The 23,053-nt window shown below is 36.4% G+C and overlaps 2 pseudogenes; one reads left to right on the plus strand and one right to left on the minus strand.

Annotated features, from left to right (window-relative positions):
• Window positions 1–23,053, minus strand: part of LOC140516776 (probable E3 ubiquitin-protein ligase TRIML1) — a 237,614-nt pseudogene that overhangs the window by 185,169 nt on the left and 29,392 nt on the right.
• Window positions 19,643–20,596, plus strand: LOC140516572 (olfactory receptor 8K1-like; annotated as a pseudogene).

Raw genomic sequence — 23,053 nt, forward strand, 5'->3', positions numbered from 1 at the left:
GTGCAGGTGTAGAAAGAGGATAACTGAGTGAAGTCAAATGTGTGTAGGTATGTGAACTTAGGTGTATCTTGATATGGGAAACTGTCTTGTATTTGAAAACGGGTAACCTCCTGATACTCCTATTTGTCTGTCAATTTTACCTACAAATTTGTTCTGCTCCTAGATTGGATGTGGGTTATAGATGGAATTTTTCCATCCGACAAACCCAAGAGAAAGTTCAATGACTGTGAATGCAAAGAATGAAAAAAAGTGACATTAATAAAGAATAAAGATGAAAATACCTATCAACATCTGATAAAACTGGCTTTTCTTTTTTATCCTTTTTTATGTTTTCTGGATAGCCAGGAGAAAGATCTGAAATTCAAGGTGAGAAAAAATTTTATTGTCTTTCATGCAATTTTTATGTATAATGTTCCATGTGTAATATAATCAGATTATGGCTAGACATCCCATAGGAGAACTCTACTAGCCTTACATAAGGAAAATGAGATCTAGAAGGGTGTAAAGTAACTTTATGCGTTTTCAGGTGTATATGTGTATGTGAATTTGTGTGCAAGTAGGTGTGTGTATGTGGATATTTGTGTGAAAGTATGTATGTAATTGTATGTTTTTAGGAATATATGTGTTTCTCCGAATGTTTGTGTTTGTATGAGTATGTGAGTGAATGCTTACATATATGTATGTGTAAGTGTGTGTATGTGGTATACTTGCATGTGCATTGAGTGAGTGTGTTTGAGATTGTGTATATGTGCCAAGCAGTGTGTGTGTGTGTGTGTGTGTGTGTCTGTGAATGGCAAATATTTCTACTTCATTGGTAGAAAATTAATCTCCTATTCCAAAGGAAATTCTTAAATATTTACTTAATCTTTGTTATAGGTCCATTTTCCACATGAATTGCTATTGTTTTGCCTGCACATAACCACAAGGGCTCCCCAGACCCTCTCCTAGAAGTTGAAAAGCTTGTGGAATGTAACTTTCAAGTCAGAAAAGAATCTTTGGTATCATATAGTCCTATTCTGTCCTTAGTCCTGGTGAGAGAAGTGAGACATAGAGAGGTTAAATGATGTAACTGAGGTTGCATTCATAATGAGAAGTTGCAGAGCTAACATTGGGATCTGAATCAATCCTTAGCATTCTCATAGTCTTTTTTTTTATATTTAGTGGCTCACATGAGAACAACATAGACAGCTACAATTTTTTTCTATGCCTAAGAGGACTCTACAGCAAGAAGCCAAATGGATATCGTGGTACAGGTACCAAAGAGTTCAAATCAAGCGGGGATAAAGCGGCTTTGATCAGTAGAATTTTATTATAGATGTCCAAAGATCTTACCATAAGAAGGAAAAGAAATCCTCTCTTTTGACTGATTTCCCTTGTATGAATGCTTTTCCTTTTTAATGATTCATTATCTCAAAGACTAAAAAGAACTGAGTGAAACAGGAAAAATACTCTAATGGTACCTGAAAGTAATAGCTGTCACTTGGAACTGGCTTTCTCCTACTAGATAAGGTGGCTCATCATTGTGACCTAAAGCCTAACTCATAATACTAATCATCCATGATCTATGTCAAGGAAGTCTTTACCCCCTCCATCTCCCATGCTAGCTGAAAAGAAATAAAGCTGGATTTGAGTAATTCCAACACTAATTGGTGAGATATAATTCAAGTAGCCTAACCCCAAGTTAATGGCTTCATTAGAATGATGCTCATCATAAGTAACCTCATAAATGACAGGCAGGGAGGTGCATCATTTGTGCTTAGGCAGTACCAAATCCCCCAGTATTGTAATATTCTAAGGCTAGGCTCAATTGGCTGGATAATTTATCCCGTAGAGAGAGCAGTGCGGGTTGACAACACTGAATAACAGTGCACGTGAAGTGTGGGCACCCAGAAGAGAATTAGTTTCACCAACATTCTTCTGTAAAGTTGGTCACCTGTCTAATAACTGGCACAGGAACTCAGTGAGTTTTTTATACCAACAATTCCAGATGACAAATGACATTCACCTAAAATCAGTTTAAGGCCACCAATATCGGAAAATGCAAGGAAATACTTCAAAAGGAAAGGGAAATGGACATCAGAATGTGAATGAAAAAAGACATGACAGAAAGGGATGTTTAATTTTAGAAATTCCTTCCCCAAAACTCAAAGATGAACATTAAGGAAAAAGTGAAGATAGAATTGAAGTGATCCAGGTTAATGGGATGCTATTGACCACATACTGATAGCAAATGAGAGTGTTCAAGAAGACTGAGGATGCCTCAGGTATTGCATGTTCAATATTGATGTGCCTCAATGATGGTTGTTTAGAGTGAAGGATTCCTTTTCCTGCATTACTATTTTTTAAGTCCTATTGCAATGTCATTTCTCCTATTCTTATGCCCAGCCCCCTGGAACCAGCATTTAATGGGAGGGAAGCAAAAGACTTATTAGTGGACGGATAAAGAGGGGAGATGAGAGAAAAACATGAAGTTTACTCTCATCACATCCCACTAAAGGAAGGAATAAAATGCACGCTCATTTTGGTATGAAAACCTATCTTACAATACAGGAAAGTGGGTGATAAGGGGATAAGCAGGGTGGGGGGAATGATAGAAGGGAGGGCATGGGGAGGAGGGAGCAATTTGAGGTCGGCACTCATGGGGAGGGACAGGATCAAAAGAGAATAGAAGCAATGGGGGACAGGATAGGATGGAGGGAAATGTAGTCAGTCTTATACAACACAACTGTTATGGAAGTCATTTGCAAAACTACGCAGATTTGGCCTATATTGAATTGCTTGCTTTCCAAAGGGAAGGGGTGGGGAGGGAGGGAGGTAAAGAAGTTGGAACTCAAAGTTATAGGAACAACTGTCGAGTAATGCTCTTGCCACTAGGAAATAAGAAATACAGGTAAAGGGGTATAGAAAGTTATCTGGCTCTACAGGACAAAAGAGAAGATGGAGACAAGGGGACAGAGGGATGATAGAAGAGAGAGCAGATTGGTGATAGGGGAACTGGAATGCTCGGTGTTTGGGGGTGGAGGGGTCAAAAGGGGAGAAAATTTGGAACCCAAAATTTTGTTAAAATGAATGTCAAATAAATAAATTGAAGAAAAAAATAAAGAAATTGAACAAACCATCAATGAACTCCCTAGGACAAAATCTCCAGGGCAAGATGTATTTACAAGTGAATTTTATCAAACATTTAAAGAACAGTCAATTCCAATATTATATAGAATATTTTGGAAAATTGGGGAAGGAGTCTTCCCAAATTCTTTTTATGACACAAATATTGTTTTGATACCTAGACCATTCAGAGACAAAAGAGAGAAAGAAAATTATACACCAATTTCTCTAATGAATATAGATGCAAAAATTTTAAATAAGATTTTAGAAAAAGAATACATCAGCTTATCGTGATAATAATACATTATGATCAGGTTGGATTCATACTAGGAATGCAGGGTGGTTCAATATTAGGAAAAGTATTAGCATTATCGATCATATCAACAACAAAACTAATAGAAACCACATGATTATCTCAACAGATGGAGAAAAAGCTATTTGCAAAATACAACACTTAACTTTATTAAAAACATTGGAGAGCATAGGAATAAAGGGAACTTCCCATAAAATATTAGACAGTATCTACCTAAAAGCTTCAGCAAGCATTATACGCAATTGGGATAAGCTAGATACATTTTCAATAACACCAGGGGTGAAACAGGGATGTCAATTATCACCACCGTTATTCAATATGGTACTATAAATGTTAGCTGTAGCAATTCCAGAAGATAAAGAAATTGAAGCAATTAGAATAGACAAAGAAGAAACTAAGTTATAAGTCTTTGCAGAAGATATGTTTATTTACTTAGAGAATTCCAGAGATTCAAGTAAAACACTACTTTAAACATTAAACAACTTTGGCAAAGTTGCAGGTTACAGAACAAACCCGAGCAAAACTTTTTTATTCCTATATATTAGTAACAAAGCCCATCAGCAAGAGATTAAACGAGAAATCCCCTTTAAAGCTAGGGTAGACACCATAAAATATTTGGTAGTTTACCTGCAAAACAAACCCAGGGACTATGTGAACACAATTACAAGACACTTTTAGAATAAATAAAGTCAAATCTAAGTACGTGGAAAAACATCAGTTGCTCATGGGTAGGTCAAGCCAATATAATAAAATGATAATTCTACCTAAATTAATTTACTTATTTAGTGCCATAAAAATCAAACTATAATTATTTTCTGGAGCTGGAAAAAAATAATATCAGAAATCATCTGGAAGAACAAAAGGTCCAGAATACCAAGGGGACTAATGAAAAGAAATTTTAGGGAAGGTGACCTAGCACTACCAGCTCTCAAATTTTATTATAAAACAGCAATTGTCAAATGACTTGGTACTGGCTAAGAAACCGAAGGATAGACAAGTGGAATAAGCTAGGTACTCAAGACACATTAGGCAATGAACATAGCAATTCCCTGTTTAATAATCACAAGGACCCCAGCTTCTGGGATAAGAAGTCACTCTGACAAAAATTACTGAGAAAACTGGATAACAGTGTGGCAGAAACTAAGCGTAGACCAATGGCTGATACAGGACGCAAGAATAAAGTCCAAATGGGTACACAATCGAGGTTGAATGATTGATACTGTGGACAAAGTAGTGGAGCAATGAACATTGTATTTACGAGGTTTATGGAGAAGGGAAGAATTTTTGTCAAAAGAAGAGAAAGACAACATTATGAAGTGCAAGATGGATAATTTTGATTACATTAAAGTGAAGAGGTTTTACACAACCAAACCCAATCTATCCAGTATTCGGAGGGATGCAGAAAACTGGGAAAGAATTTTTGCAGTTAGTATCTGTGAAAAAGGCTACATAGCTAAAGTATATAGAAAACTGAGTCAAATGTAAAAGAATCCAAGTCATTCCCTAATTGATGAATGATCAAAGGACATGAACAGCATTTTTGCAGAGGAAGAAATTAAAGATATCTATAATCATACAAAAAAAATGCTCTATATCACATGGATTAGAGAAATGTAAATCAAAACAACTCTGGGGTACCACATGACACCTATCAGATTGGCAAACATGACAGAACAGGAAGATAACAAATGTTGGAGTGAATGTGGGAGAGCTGGAACACTAATTCATTGTTGCTGGAGCTGTGAGCTGATTTAACCATTCTGGAGAGCAGTTTGGAACTATGCCCAAATGGCTACAAAATTCTGCATAGCCTTTGACCCAGAAATATCGCTTCTAGGACTGTATCATCAAGAGATCATAAAAGTAAGAAAGAGTACCACATGTACAAAAATATTTATAACAGCACACTTTATAGTGGCCAAAAACTGAAAATCAAGGGGATGCCCATCAATTGGGGAATGACTGAATAAATTGTGGTATATAAATGTAATGGAATACTATTGTGCTGTAAGAAATGATGAAGAAGAAGGCTTCAGAGAGGCCTGGAAAGATTTATATGATCTCATGCTGAGTGAGAGGATCAGAACCAGGAGAACTTTGTGCACAGCAACGACCACAGTGTGTGAGAGTTTTTTCTGGTAGACTTGAAACTTCCTTGCAATGCAAGGACCTAAAAAATCCCCAGCGGTCTCTTAAGGCAAAATGCCTTCCACATCCAGAGAAAGAACTATGGAATTCAATCGCAGAATGTAGGAGGTCATATTCTTTTGTATTACGTTTTGGTTTGTTATATCATTTCAACCTTTCATTTGAATTCTTCTACACAGCATGACTATAGTGAAAATGCATTTAATAGGAATGAATGTGTATAACCTATATAAAATTGTATGCCATCTTGGGGATTGAGGGTGAAGGCAGAGGGGAGGTAGGGGGAACAAAAAAATTTAATTTGTATGGCAGTGGCTGTAGAACTTTGAAAATAAAAAAAATAAAAAATCTTAAAAAATTGATTTCACATGACATTGGAGGGGGGATGAAATATTATTTTCATATAATTAAAAAGATAGTTGTTTTTGTCCCATTTTGTTCCCTAGAAAAGAACCAGAATTTGACAGATGATTTAGACACTTTTTTTTCTGCTAAGGGGAGAAATAAATGGCATCAATTCATAGGTTCTTAAATATAATCATAAAAGAGGAAAAGGAGGCATTCTATTTAATCTCATTTTATAGATGTGGATACTTAGACTGATAAATGTGATGTGCCTGTTAAAATCACATAATAAGTAACAGAGCTGGGGCGTATGCCATTTCCTCTGAATTCAAATTCAATGTTCATTTAATGGCCAATTTATAATAATTAGAACTATGGTAAAGGTAAATAAGATGGTTTAATAGTTAATGGATTCTTCTTTAGTGAAGGATTTCGCACAAATCTGGATGACCATTTGCCACTTATAAAGGATTCTTATCGACGTATAAGTTGGACACTACATGGTTTCTGAGTTCATTTCTAACTTTGAAAATTTTTCTGTTATGACCTACATTGCTTTATAATTCGTTTCCTAAAGCAATATATATCAAAAATCAGAAAAAAATATATTACTGATTTGCTTGTTTTTTTTCCTTTTTGTTCTGTCCTCTCCACAATAAAACAAATTAAAAATATTCATCATTTTTAATAGATTGGATTTGCTTGTAAACAAAATATGTCTGGCTTAGACAAAAAGTATTTGATTAAAATTCTGAATTTTAAAAGTCTTATCCCAACCTATCTTTCAATATTCTGCTTGTAAATATTTCCGTGAACTGAAAAAGAATAAGATATTAGGCATTATCATATTTGGGCCATCACATCATACATTCACTGATTGAAATCAGTTGATTTAAGCAAAATCCATCTTTTGAAAACAAATACTGTAACAAAAATTTGATAAGTCCATAATTTATAGAATATCATGATCTCAGAAGAATCGTAAGTTAAGGTGATTAAATGAACAATCAAAAAAAGATAATGATGAATATAACTAGGCAGCAGCTTCATGACACAAGATGCTGAATGAAAATCAAAGAAATATATGAGGGGACCAGGAGTTGCAAAATAAATTTAACTAGATGAAAGGATATCAGATGGATAGTCAAAGTGTTGAGAGATGAAACAAGAAATATTAAAACAACTAGGGAAAAATTTTGGGGGGAACAGAGCCAAGATGGCAGAGTAGAAAGAAGTACATACACTAGCTCTTCCCCCACAGCCCATAAAATACCCGTGAAGAAAGATTTTCAACAAATTCTAGAGCAGCAGAAGCCACAGAACAACAGAGTGGAGGGGATTTCCAGCCCAATGTGACCTGAAAGGAAACGTCTGTCCCACCAGACACAGAGCAGAGACCAGGCCAGTCTTGGCTGTATGGCTCGGCTTTAGGAGGAGGACGAGAGCAGGCTTTGGGGGCAGAATCCCCAGGTGCAGGAGCAGTGGTTCACAGATCCCTCTACCCACAGGCACCAAAGGTTAGTGAAAGGGTTTTCTTCAGCTGGCTGAAAAGGGAGAAAGGCCTTCCCATAGCTCTGGCCTCAAGAGGTGGTCAAAGACATCACAATTGGGCAGGCTTCAGCAGCTTCCACAGCAGCCCCTAGAGCAGTCCTCATCCATTGTTGGATAGTAAAACCCCTGGGGGCACTGAGCAGCTGATTCTTACCTCAGCCCTGTGTAGCAGCCCAGCCTCCACCTAATACTCCTGAGGTATTTGAGCAGCTGAACTTTATCTCCCACTGAATGGAGGCCCTGCCCCTGCAGCTTATCCGAATCTCAGCCCCCTGTGCTGGCTTGGCAGAACTGGAGGCGAGGTGATTGTGAAGACGAGACTCTACTACTCAGATTCTGAGCACAAACATTTCTGTTTGCTCCCAGACCAGTGTACACTCTTGATTTTACCATGTTGGAGGAACTGAGATCTTAGAGACCCCCAGAATATACCCTACTCTTGACAAAGGACCCAAAAGTCAAGTAACTGGTTGGGAAAATGCCTAAAAAAGGGGGAAAAATAAGACTATATAAGGTTACTTTTTTTGGTGAACAGATATCTTCTTCCCATACTTTCAGATGAGGAAGAGCAATGCTTACTATCAGGGAAAGACATATAAGTCAAGGCTTCTATATCCCAAACATCCAAAATGAATATTGAATAGTCTCAGGTCATGGAACAGCACAAAAAGGATTTGAAAATCAAGTAAGAGAGGTGGAGGAAAAATTGGGAAGAGAAATGAGAGAGATGTAAGAAAATCATGAAAAGCGGGTCAAGAGCTTGCTAAAGGAGACACCAAAAATGCTGAAGAAAATAACACTTTTTGAAATAGGCTAACTCAACTGGCAAAAGAGGTTCAAAAACTCAATGAGGAGAAGAATGCTTTAAAGAGCAGAATTAGCCAAATGGAAAAGGAGGCTCAAAAGCTCACTGAAGGAAATAGTTCTTCAAAAATCAGAATGGAACAAATGGAGTTTAATGACTTTATGAGAAACCAAGAAATCACAAAAGAAAATCAAAATAATGAAAAAATGGAAGATAATGTGAAGTATCTCATTGGAAAAACAACTGACCTAGAAAATAGATCCAGGAGAGACAATTTAAAAATTATGGGACTACCTGAAAGCCATGGTCAAAAAAAGATCCTAGACATCATCTTTCACGACATTATCAAGAAAAACTGCTCTGATATTCTAGAACCAAGGGGCAAAACAAATACTGAAAGAATTCACTGATCATCTCCTGAAAGAGATCCAAAAAGAGAAACTCCTAGGAATATTGTGGCCAAATTCCAGAGCTCTCAGGTCAAGGAGAAAATATTGCAAGCAGCTAGAAAGAAACAATTTGAGTATTGTGGAAATACAATCAGGATAACAGAGAATCTGGCAGCTTCTACATTAAGGGATTGAAGGGCATGGAATATGACATTCCAGAAGTCAAAGGAAATAGGACTAAAGCCAAGAATCCCCGGTCCAGCAAAACTGAGTATAATACTTCAGGGGAAAAATGGTCTTTCAATGAAATAAAGGATTTTCAAGCGTTCTTGATGAAAATACCAGAGCTGAAAAGAAAATTTGACTTTCAAACACAAGAATGAAGAGAAGCATGAAAAGGTAAACAGCAAGGAGAAGTCATAAGGGAGTTACTGAAATTGAACAGTTTACTTTCCTACATGGAAAGACAATATTTGTAACTCTGCTGGGGATGGAAGCTCAATTCCATGTGGACAGTCTTGGGCGGGTAAAGGTGGGAACTTCTAAATCTTAGAGTTCTCATGAGGCCCCCCAGAAAACAGCAGGGAATCGAGGAGTGAGACCGAGCAATCTCGTGTATTTCTGCCTCTTCCCGTGAGAAACGTGATGGGAGGAGCATCCCCCTCGAGACTGTCCCGGATCTGGGCACACCTATTGTTATCTAACAGGCACGGTATTCAGGTGCAAACTATGCGGCCGGAGAGCTTAATTAGGATCAGGAAAGCCTGAAGGCTCTCTTAGCTCGGGAGGGGTCGTTACAGGACAGAAGGCTCCGTTGTTCCTCTCTTCGCTCTCCCCTCCCCCTCTCTCTCCACTTACACTTCTGCTTCCAATCTCTTACCGTAAGATCTTTGCCTCCTTGGGAGATTCCTCGCTCCCTCCTAAGGAAGAATTGCCCCTGCACTTGTAACCAGGACCCTGAATAAAAGATTAACCCTTGTTCGACTCCGGAAAGTCTCTTCTCTCATACGTTTATCCGGTTTGGCCAACCGAAGACCTGCGATAGGGATAAGGTAAGACTCGGGTAGCCCTCAGGCCTCTATGCCTGGCATAACTCTTGAAACTTTTTTCAGTATCTGGGTAGTTGGTGGGATTACACACACACACACACACACACACACACACACAGGGGTGGGGAGAAAGAGAGAGACAGAGACAGAGACAAAGAGCCCAGGGTGAGTTGAACAGGATGGGATCATACCTTAAAAATGAAATTAAGGGGTGAGAGATGAATATATTGGGAGGAGAAAGGGAGAAATGCAATGTGGCAAATAATCTCTCATAAAGGAGTAAGTAAAAGACTTTTCAGTGGAGGGAAAAAGGGGGAAGGTGAGTGAGAAAACATGGAGCTTACTGTCATCACATTCGACTCAAGGAAGGAATAAAATGCAAACTCGTTTTGGTATAAAAACCTATCTTCCAATACAGGAAAGTGGGGGAGAAGGGGATAAGCAAGGTGTGGGGGGGAACTATGGAAGGGAGGGCAGTGGGGGAGGGACAAGGTCAAAAGAGTGAATAGAAGAAATGGGAGGCAGGATAGGATGGGGGGAAATATAGTTAGTCTTACCCAACACTACTATTATGGAAGTCATTTGCAAAACTACACAGATATGGACTATATTGAATTGCCTGCCTTCTCAAAGGTGATGAGTGGGGAGAGAGGGAGGAAGAGAAGTTGGAATTCAAAGTTTTAAGAACAACTGTTGAGTATTGTTCCTGCATACAATTAGGAAATCAGAAATACAAGTAATGGGGTACAGAAATTTATCTTGCCATACAGGACAAAAGAGAAGATGGGGATAAGGGAAGGGAGGGAATCTTAGAAGGGAGGGCAGATTGGTGATAGGAGTAATTAGAATGCTCTTGGTTTTGGGGTGGGAGGAGGGGAGAAATGGGGAGAAAATTTGGAACTAAAAATTTTGTGGAAATGAATGTTGAAAATTTAAATAAATTAATTAAAAATGCATCTATGAAAATAGAAATTTTTTTAAAAATATTGACTAGACTTAGTAATGTACTGGACTTTTAAGTTCATTCCAAAATAACTCTCCTCCCATCATTTCAAAGGAAAACATATGATGTGTTCCCTATATATTTGGTATTTATATTCTGTAACTTACATTCTTATATTGTTTTGAAATAAAATTATATTAGATTTTTCAGGAAAATCAACCCATAACAAAATCTTACCTTTAAAGAATATACGGCACACCATATTTATTGGTTCATTTCATGGCAATTGTTACATTTGTATTTAGGCATGTACAACCATAATGATTTGTGTGTATACAAAAGTCATATAACATACATGCATATATGCATACATGCATGCATATCTACAAATATGTAACACATATGTGAGTATATATTTCTATGTGTTCAAGTCACTTACCTTTGCTTATATTACCTACATGCATACGTTTGTACATATGTTAAAGGTAGATTTAAGTTCAAATTTCTTCTATAATCTCTTTTACAAATCATTATAAATTTGAAAGTTCCATTAGTTGGTTAATAAGTACAGTTTAAGTCATATATACATTTTAAATTTCATCATTAGAAAGTATTATTAAAACTATGACGACTATTGTGTGGTTTCTTCTACTTTAGGTGATCCTTCTATAGATGGTTCATAAAAATTAAAGAAAAAATATTTGTGTGGTTGACAAAGAACTAGATGGTACGCAGTGTACCAATGTATGGATTAGCCATTAGATATACACAGACGTTTCAATGACTTTGTAGTAAATGTTTATTTATGAAATGGAATATTATACGTTGAAAACAATTCCTCACACTCAGATTAAATATAAAAGATTCATTGCATAAGGGAATAAGTCCAAAAACTTAGTAGGGTATGTATATTTATATTTTGTAAAGAAAATTATTTTTCTGTGAGCCACTCCACTTTTTCATACGTTTGTATTTCATATGAATTTTTCATCCCAGGATTCTATTTGAATTCTTTATACAAAAAAGAAAAATATATATTTTTTAAAAATTTTAAGGACTTTTTCCCCTAACCAGAGCTATGCAGAAGTAAAAACATAATTTTAATAATGGGAAAAAAACAAAAGTTTCTTAGTATCCCCTGGGAAATGAATATGGCTTGACAATGCTCAAAGGGACTAATTACTAGGAGAAAAAAACAAAATATTTTTTTTTGTTGTTATTACTGCTATTACTTCATTGATGTTCTCTTTGTCAGTGCAATGATTGCCTGTTCCAGTGATCCCTACAGAACTGATTACTGTAAATTTTCTATGGAACCTAAATAAAAACAACATAAATGTCTGTTTTTAATGAGTCCTTAGGGAATAAACTTTTACATTGAAATCTTCATGAAATCCAGTTATCAGGACTATTGAGATTAACTTAGACAGAACAAGCTAGACAATGTTTCCTTAGAAAGTAAAAAAAAATGCAAAATAATTAGCAATAAATTCTAAGGAATCTTGGGGCCCTAAATAGGAAACATAAGACAGATACTAAGTGAAACTTTTCGTTAATGTCTTCAAAGTATTATTTCTCTTTTGAAGATTCTCAATAGAGAATGAATTGAGGGAAGGATTTCGTTCTCAGCTTCTCCATTTTATTGAGTAGAACCTGTGGTAATGCCCTAGAGACTACATTTAGACCAGGAGGTCCTAACCTAAATTTAATGTATATTTAAAAATCAGTACCTGTAGTTTAATATCAGTGAGTCTTAGCAATCTATGCAACTAATTGTGTGCCTTTAAAAATCTTACTCTGTTAAAGTGTCTATTGACTTTGTTTTTGTTGTTGTTCAGTCATTTCACTCATGTCTTAGTCTTCATCACCCCATTTCGGGTTTTCTTTTCCTTCATGAGTTTATTTTACAGATGAAGAAACTGTGAAAAAATATGGTTAAATGGCTTGCCAAATGACAAATAGCTTCTATGTGGGACTGAGTTTGAACTCATGCAGGCGTCTTCCTGAGTTCATGACAAGTATTTTATCAGTTGTGAAACTTAATTGCCCTTGGCTTTGGCAGTGTCCAAACTGCAAAAGAGGACCAAAAAAAAGATTTAGTACCTTTAGGTAGGACTCTCTGAAGATTGAAATACCATTGATTCAACATTTGAACTAATCTTTAGAAATATTTAACAGTGTGTTTACTTGAATTTCCTAACAAACTTTTGAAATCATATATAGCAAAGAAATAAGATAGCAAAATTGAATCTGGGAGTGATATTAAATCCCCTATTCAGAAAATTAGGCTAAAAACAATCACACAGACTTACATTCATGCTGAGGAAACTTATGTCCAGAATAGATTATCGACTTGCTCAAAGTCAGAAAGGTAGCAAGAAATAGCCTAAGGCATTTGTAGGGAGCGCCTTTGTGACACGTACAAGGATGTATGGAGATTACCAAGCACTATGTCACAACGACATGGGGCCAAAACACCAAACATTCTGTACTTAAGAGTTTGCCAAGAGACTGTTAAATCATACTTCTTAACATTTTGAAAGGCTTAGCAGTTTCTTCATTCAACATCAATTCTAAATCCTTCAATTCAAATATGTGATGATGTTTTTATTTCTTTTAATATCTATGAATATGGTCTTGTGTTAAGGAATGCATTTGAATAATACAGAAAAAAAAATTATATGCACTAGTTCCTACATGAATTTGTTGTGACGTAAAAGAAATCATGTAAACTTTGTGGATCTCAATCTCTTTACATATAAAATTAAGGGACAGGACTAGATGACCTCTAAGATTCCTTACAATTCTGAAAATTATTGAGTTCATGATAGCACACGAATACATTGCACTGTGGGTATGTGTGGTAACTTTTTGTAAGCAATTTGAGTGCAATCATCATGAAATAGCACTTTAACTTTATTCTATACATTAATTAATCAATATGTGTTAATACGAATATGTAAGTAATATGTATGATTATATATAATATGTTGAATGTACTATAATGTACATTGAACATTAATATGTATGTGAATAATAATATAATTGATATGTATATGCAACTAATAACAGAAATATGTATGTGTGTATATACATATGTACGTATACATTATATATACATTCATACATACATATATACATACATATATATATATATATATACATATATATATAGTAAGTTCTTCAATTTGAAAAGGCTACAAGCCAAGATCAAAGTGGAGAGAGTGTTGGTGCGTGATTTTCTGTTTGCAGATGATTGTGCACTCAATATAGCCTCTGAAGCTGAGATGCAACAAAGTATGGATCAACTCCCTGCTGCCTGCGCTAATTTTGGCCTAATAATTTACACCAAGAAAACGCAGGTGCTCCATCAGTCACGACCCCACCATCCATATGGGAAACCATTGGTTACAGCAAATGGAGAAGTTTTGAATATTTTGGATGAGTTCACTTACCTTGGTAGTGTACTTTCCAGGGATGTACACATTGACAATGAGGTTAATGCACGCATTGTTAGAGCTAGCTCAGTGTTTGGGAGGCTCTGAATAAAACTTTGGGAGAGAAGAGGTATTTTACTGACTACCAAAATGAAGGTCTACAGAGCCGTTGTGCTGACCTCATTGTTGTATGTCTGTGAAACATGAACAGTCTACCAGTTCCATGCCAGATGATTTAATCGCTTCCATTTGAACAGTCTTAGGAAGATTCTGAGGATCACCTGGCAGAATAAGGTAGCAGACACTGAAGTTCTTGCTCGAGCTGAACTGCCAACCATTCAAACTACCCTTCTAAGAGAGCAACTCAGATGGACTGACCACGGTGTTCAAATTCAAAATTTATGCTTGCCGAAAAGACTATTTTATGAAGAACTCACATGGGGAAGGCAATCACATGGTGGTCAAAAGAATCGGTACGAGGATACTCTCAAGAGCTTTGCATTTGACTGTGCAACATGGGAGGCACTGGCACAGGACTGCTCAACGTGGCGTGTCCACATCAGAAAGGGTGTTATGCTCCATGAGCAAAGCAGAATTGAGACATCACAAAGGATGTGCAAATTTGGAGTATCCACCAAATATTCACGCGGACTATCTGTGCCGAAACTGTGGTAGAGCATTCCGAGCTCATATTGGTCTGATCAGTCACAGTTGGACACACTGAGTTTTCAATTTATCATGGTGATGTCATTTTGATCCTCTTTGAGAAAGAAGTACAACAATCAACCAATGTGGTAAGATTATTAATATTTCCTTTTGATAGATAGTCACACGATTCAGTTGTGAATGGACCCTTTGAACTATAGTTTATTTACAATACAGAGTGTTTACGTTCTCTGTAACACAGCTTTTGCAAAGCAACCATTTCAGTTTTCAAATATATTACTATTAATCCTTTATTTTCAAAGGCGACCGATGCCATCACAAGTTGATGTCACGGCTCTTACATAAATTGTACTTAAGTGAAACATAGTTGCACAAAGTCATGAATCCCACTCTCTTCCAGATTCATCAAAGTCCAGTTGCAAGACAAGTAACAGGATTACTGGCAACAGCCGAGAACACAGTGAATAATCTTGGTGACTTTGATGACTGACCAAGTCCTAGGGGTTCCACAGTGCGTGCTTCACCTGTCTTCATGGTCTTAGCCCAAATAGTTCTCTCCTACCCATTCCACCAGGGGAAGTCTTCACATGTTTGACCTGTACACACCCACTAATATACTGAAGGTTTGTGACCCATTGGTTATCCTCAACCTGATTAAGTCCAACTACCCACACACTTTTGCCAGATGTGGATCCTATGCATACTACACATTCTTGGAGCTACAGATAAGAGTTAATTGCTGGTTGGACATCAAAGTTGGATGAACAGCTCAGAAAATGACTTGGAAAGCCCTAACACCATAGGTGCTAATCTTCATTGAATGCCCATACAACTCTTTTTCAAATATAGAGTCCATCTCCTTTATCCTTTACTTCTTTTTTCATTTTCTTCTTTTTTTCCTTCTTTCTTTCCTTGCTTCTTCCTTTCTTTCTTCCTTTCTTTCTTTCTTTCTTTCTTTCTTTCTTTCTTTCTTTCTTTCTTTCTTTCTTTCTTTCTTTCTTTCTTTCTTTCTTTCTTTCTTTCCTCTTTCCTTCTTTCCTTCTTTCACTCCTTCCTTTATTTTCCCTCCCTGAATCTCACGTTCCATGTGAAGGAAAGTGACTCTTTAAGAAATACAGAAAATGATGTGGATAAAGTATAGTCTTGTAAATACTGACTTTTAGCTTCAGTTAAGGGCTGGAACAGTATTAGATTAATATTGATATTAAAAACTTCCTTGCAGTGTTCATCCGTCCATTTACTAAGAATTTTCTGAACATTTTTTAAATCTCTACAATCAAAGACAGCTTCGATACAAAGAGGAATAAATATACTGCTTGCCTCCATGAAGTTCAAAAGTTAATAGTATAATCTACTCATAGACAAGTCTAAACAGTGTTAATTTATTGAAAAGATATTCATTGAATATTTTTTTGTGTGCAGAGCCTCTTGATTGACAGAATGGGATGTAAGAATAAGACATAGTTCCTTCCCTCTGGGACATAAAAATCTAGTAAATCATGAAATAAAATTGGAAGCATATATTACTTGCATAAATCTACACATAGTCATAGGACAAGGCAATATTTTAAAGTGATAAGATACGATTTTTTCTGATACCTGAAGTGCTATTACATGAAAAAAGAATCAGCTTTCTTGAGCCTGAACCCAGATGGCGGAACTAGGAGCAAAAGGTGAGATTTGCAGAGAGGTGACATTAAGTAAAACTCATGTAATGGTGGTGTTATGTTGGGGATCAGAGAGACATAATTCAATTTAAAGGAAAGCTTTTCATTTTCTTTTTTACAATTTCACTATAGTCATATTGAATAAAAGAATTAAAACGAGTGGGAGAAAGGATAGAACAAAACAAAACAAAACAGAACGCAAAAGAAAATGGTCTTCTTCAATCTTCCATCCAATTACACAGTTGTTTCTCTGGATGTGGAAAGTGTTTTGCCTCAAAAGTCCGTTAGGAATTTTTTAGTTCCTGATTCCCATGAAGGAACTAAGTCTATCAGAAAAATTCCTCGCATGCTGTGGCTGTTGCTGTGTACAAAGTTCTCCTGGTCCTGTTCCTTTCACTTAGAGTCAGTTCATATAAGTCTTTTCTGGAATCTCTGAAGTTTTCCAGTTCACTGCTTCTTATGGAACAATAGTACTTCATTACATTCATATACCACAACTTGTTCAGTCATTCCCCAATTGATGGGCATCCCTTTAATATCCAGTTTCTGGCCACCACAAAGAGTGCTGCTATAAATATTTTTGTACATGTGGGACCCTTTCCCATTTTTATGATCTCTTTGGGATACAGTCCTAGAAGAGATATTGCTGGATCGAAGGGTATTCACATTTTTGTAGCCCTTTAGGCGTAGTTCCAAATAGTTCTCCACAATAATTGGATCAGCTTGCAGTTCCACCAACAATGAATTAGTGGTCCCATTCTCCCACATCTTCTCCAACATTTATCATTATCCTGTTTTATCATGTTAGCCAATCTCATAGGTGTGATGACGTACCTCAGAGTTGTTTTGGTTTGCATCTCTCTAATCAAGAGTGATTTAGAACATTTTTTCATTTGACTATAGATAGTTTTAATTTCTCCCTTTGAAAACTGCCTGTTCATATCCTTTGACGATTTATCAATTGGGGAGTGACTTGTATTCTTGTACATTTGACTCATTTCTCTATATATTTTAGAAAGTAGACCTTTATTACAGACACTAGTTGGAAAATTTTTTCCCCAGTTTTCTGCTTCCCTCCTGATCTTGGTCGCATGGGGTGTCTTTGTGCAAAAACCGAAACAAAACAACGGAAGACAAAAGAGTCTGCTTAATTCTGCGCCCCAGTTGCATAGTTCATTCTCTGGATGTGAAAGGTGTTTTGCCTCAAGAGTTCACTGGGGATTTTTTAGGTCCTTGAATTGCTGTCAAGGGCTAAGTCTACCATAAAAATTCGTTTCACACTGTGATTGTTGCTGTGCACAAAACTCTCTTGGGTCTCCTCCTTTCACTCAGCATCAGTTCATTTAAGTCATTCCAGGCCTCTGAAGTCTTCTGATCATCATTTTTTATAGCACAGGAGTATTCCATTACATTCATATCCCACAATTTGGTAAGCCATTACCCAACTGATAGGCATCCCCATGATGTCCAGATCTTTGTCACGACAAAGAGAAATACTATAAATATTTTGTATATGTGTGACCCTTCCTCATTTTTATGATCTCTTTGGGATATAGTCCTGTAAGCAATATTCCTGAGTCTATTTTCCAGGTCAGTTGTCTAAAGGGCCCAAGGTCTCCCAGTGCATCCTGGGTCATCTCCAGTCATCTTGAGGAATAGAAGGTCTCTGGATCCAGATGGTTCTGGAGTAGAAGTGAGAGTGGTTACCTGCACAGCCCTCCCTCACTCAAAACAAAGTCAAATGCAAGCCATGTCATCATTTCTCTGATTGCATGGGGTTCTTCAGCAACGAAGGATGAACACAATTCTTTCAGGAGTTTGTTAAATTTCCCTGGGCATGATGAATCCATGGCATATCAACCACAAACAGAAGCCTGTAAGGTCAGAGACGCTTCATGAAATTAGACATATGTGAACTTTTTCACTTATTACCGTCTGGGCAATTTCAATGACATGGTCATACAAAATCAATTAAATACTTCCATTGCTTTAGGGATATTGCCTCATGAGGACAGAGAAAATCATAAAGTCTTACTAGCAGCTGAAAACACTGCAGAAGTTTCTACCTTCCAGATGAGCAGATAACACTATTCTTTATGAGCTTACAATGGAGTTTAGAAATCAGCGTTCAAAAACTGATGACAATGCATATTGCGGGGGTGAATAGGAGAATTTTTGCCCTTAAGATGAAATTGTTCCCATTGAAATGACATTAAATCCTTCCAGGAAAACTAACAAATGAGAATTCCTAACTGTGACAATTTCCACAGAAACTTTTCTTCAACTAGAAAAATGAAATGCTTTCTTCAAGAGATATTTATCACTAATAATGTGTGAGATCAGAGTGTTCATAGTCACCACTATGTAAATGGACATCATCTTAAAAATTAGAAAGTCTCTTGGAAGAAAATATATGAAAGACACAAAAATTATTAGCCTAGGTCACTTACATAATCTAGAAGCAAGGACTCTTTTCTCTAAAAAGACAAAGGGAAAGGAGACTACAAAGAGTACGTAGAAATATTTAGTCTTCCTTAATGTCACACAATTAGTGATTGCATAAGGCAGAGACTGAAATAGATCCTGGACATTTTTCTTGAGGGGATCAGGGGGTTCCTAAAAAGGAAATTCCGTTTCTTTGCACTGACCATCACTTTGCAGCTGATAGCCATTGGTAATGCCTGAAAAATCAGGAAATTTCTTGGATAGCAGGGATTGTTTGTAATTGAGCATAACATGCTATTTATCCCATCAATACTTAGTTTCAAAGTAAACTTGGTATCTACTACATCGTAATTCCAATAAAAGGCAATCTTATATGCTCTATCTTACATCAGTATCACATTATAACCTCTTTCGTCATTGATTAGTTAAAACATTTTAAAATGTATCCACAATATTTTCTGGTCTCATCACTTGGAGAAAAGTAATTTCATAATTTACTATTTTGTAGAATAAAACCATATTCACTATCTTATTTGCGGTAAGATACTGATGTGATGAGAAATGATATGATGTAATGTGATATTATATCAAAGGATAAAATGTGATGTTTTTTCAATTTGCCTGAATTTACCACATGGAATCTATATGATTTAAATTACATTATAATTTAATGGGGAAATTCCTGCTCATCTCAATCTAACACATTTATTGACATTAACAGCCTAGTTATCTATAAAAATAGTACTCAAAAAGACTTCTTTCTTTTGTTGTCAGAATATGTTTCTTGGATTGAAGACATGGTCAGTCTGAATGAAACTACAGGGAGTCAGGTGACTGAATTTAGTCTCATGAGAATCACAAATCGTCCTGAGCTGCAGGGCCCCCTCTTTGTTCTGTTTTTCCTCAATTACATGGCCGTAGTTGTGGGGAACATGAGTCTAATCATCCTAACCAGTGTGGATTCCCACCTCAAAACGCCCATGTACTTTTTCCTTAAGTATCTGGCATTTGTTGATCTTGGCTATACCACAGTTATTGGGTCAAAAATACTAGTTGGATTCATGGAGGAGAAAAGTATTATTTCTTATAATTGATGTGCATTGCAGCTACTTTTCTGTGTGATATTTATTGCCAGTGAACTTTTTATTGTCAGCTAGGCATGTGACCGCTATGTGGCCATCTGTAAACCCCTCTAGTATATGGTCCTCCTATCAGACATGGTATGTTGGCTCTTGGTGGCTATGTCATATCTCTATAGCACCGTGGTATCCCTACTGTTTCCAATAAAGCTTTTCAAATTATCTTCCTGCAAATCAAATGTAATAAGACATTTCTTCTGTGATGTTCCTTCCCTATTGTCCATTGCATGCTCAGACACAAGTGAGATTGAAGTCATCGTTATCATCTTTGGTGTACTTAATTTTGTTTCTTCACATCTCATTATTATTATCTCCTACATGTTCGTTCTTGTGACCATCCTCAGGATAAATTCTTCTGAGGGTGGACACAAAGCCTTCTCCACATTTGGCTTTCACCTTACAGGTATGGTCGTATTCTATGGGACACTTCTCTGCCTGTATCTGCAGCCACAATCTAGCCATTCCTATGACACAGACAAAATAGCCACAGTGTTTAACGCTGTAGTCATCCCCATGCTCAACCCTTTTATGTATCGTTTGAGAAACAAAGAAGTGAAGGGTGCCTTGCAGAGACTCTTTAAGAAAATCACCTAAGCCTTCTTTTAAAAAACAAACAAAATACTTTGTTTTTAAAAGTCACTTCTAAAAGTTTTTGACTTTTAAATTCTCTCCTCCTCCTTTTCTTTCTCCATTTGCAAAATAGCATGCAATCTGATAAAGCCTCTACATATGCATTCTTCATAATCATATTTTCACAGTAGTCATGTTGTAAATAAGAATTAGAATGAATGGGATAAACTATGAGAAGGAAAAAAAAGAGAAAGTAAACAGCATGTTTTGATTTACATTCAGACTATGTAGTTCTTTCTCTGGTTAAGTCTTCTTTTTAATGCCCAATGTAGTGTGCGATTCCATTGCATTATCAGAAAGACATAAACATGTGCTAGATTTCTTTCAACTTCCCCCTGACTCTCCTCTTATTTTTAGAGAAAAAACCTTTTTCTTACTATGCAGTCAGAGAATGACTTCTGATTAGTTGTTGCTTTTTTTTAATGGTCAACTCCAAATAAATCTTAGGATACTGAAACATTTAATTAAAAGACTTATTAGAGGATTAACACAACATATCTCTACAAAACAATCTATTTCATTATACACTACAAAAATAAGCAATCTAACTTTGTTTTAAGGTTCCTTTACTGAGAAAATCAGTTAGCAAACGTTTAAAAAATACTGGTGCCAGATAATATGCTAGGTATTGGGCCTACACTAATAAATATAAAAACTAGTTCTTATTTTATTTAGGAAAATCATGTGTATATGACTGTCACACTGTCCAATAGAGTAACCAATCTTATTTTGAACATCTCTTATTGTTACGATGTTTTTCCTTGTCTTCCCGTCATTGCTACTGGTCTCTGTGAAGCAGAACGAGTTCACTCTCTCTTCATTATAATAATTCGCCAAATGCTTAAGGAAAACTTCCATCTCTTCCTTCAACTTCAGTTCCCAAATTTTTTTCATTTGGGAAATAACACTGATATACAGGGTCCCCTGTCAATAAACCCCTTAGGTTTGAATTAATTTTTAAAAAAAATTTTAAATAAATCAGATATTGGTGCCATTCTGTATACTGAGAGAACTTAGGTTTGAAGAAAAAGTCTATTGCTGAAATCTGTGATATTCTGGGGAATATTTGCTCCCTGACTCCCATTCATCTCTAAAATTTGGGATTTAATGACGTAAATTTTAAGTGCTACTTCACTTAAAATTCTATCATAGCATGAACCTATTCTTTGCACTAACAGCACAGTCTTAAATCATTACTCACAAGACAAGTTCCTTTTTCTTGATTCATTTATTGATTCCCTTGCTGATTTTTGTTTCCCATTAATAAGTCCATTTGTACCCATCAGTGCAAAAAGTAGAACTTTTTCTTAACCTTTCATTTTTATATTCTGTTTGAGTTACTAGATACTCATCTACTTGGGTTTTGGTGTGTTAATGGTTAATGGATCTGTTCTGCATGGCTACATACCTCTTTCACAACCAGTGAAATATCCATTGACTTGTTTCACCCAAGATACATCACCCGCCAACAGAAACCTGGAACGCAGTAGTTATTTAATAAACACCACCTGAAATTATATAGCAAACTAGTAAAATTGCAACTTATTTTTGACTGGGCAATTGCAATGGCATGCTCATATGAAATTCATTAAATTTCACAGGTGCTTCAGGGACATGGCCTCCTGGGGACCGAGAAAACCATAAAGTCTCACTCTAGGCAGAGTTAGCATGAAAAAGCCACAAATTTTTTTTCTTCCAGAAAGCCAGGTAACATTGTGTGTTGTGATCTTCTCTTTGCACTGTATATACAAAGTATGGAACTTAAGCACCTAAATTCAGCAAGCCCATCACTAAGTCCACTGTTGGGATGAATAGGACAATTTAGGGGTGATGTGGAGAATTCACTCAAATTGTAATGCCACAAAGCTATCATAGCAGAACCATCAGCTGAAATTTGCTGGCCATGAGAAAATTCAAAGAAGCTTTGTGCAATCAGGGATTCAAAATAGCTTTTGTAAAGGGAGGGTGATCACTAATCACTAATATTAATGGGATACAAGTGATCTTTCAGATCAATGCTATGCAAAGGGACATCATCTGAGGATGAAGCCTTTTTTTTAAAAAAAAAAAAAGTCCTTTCTAGTGCCTGGCGAAGAAAGACATTAAAAACTCTAAGATTCTATACCTAGCTCAACTCAATAATCTAAGCAGAAAAAAATACTTTTCTTTCTGACAAGGCAATGGGAAGGAAGACTAGAGAGAATGAGTAAACATATGGAGTCTCCCTGGATGTCACAATATTAATAATTGCAAGATGGAGAGAGAAGAAAAGAACCTGGACCTTTCTCTTCAATGATTTAGGGCCTTCCTCAAAAGGAGACTCCATCTCTAGTACTGGGCCATCACTTTGAAACTGTTAGTCAAAGAAAATGGAGCCAAAATCAGCAGATTACAGACAAGCACAGAGTTACTTGGAAAAGA

The sequence above is a fragment of the Notamacropus eugenii genome, chromosome Y (assembly GCF_028372415.1).
Source record: "Notamacropus eugenii isolate mMacEug1 chromosome Y, mMacEug1.pri_v2, whole genome shotgun sequence".
NCBI classification, from domain to species: Eukaryota; Metazoa; Chordata; class Mammalia; order Diprotodontia; family Macropodidae; genus Notamacropus; species Notamacropus eugenii.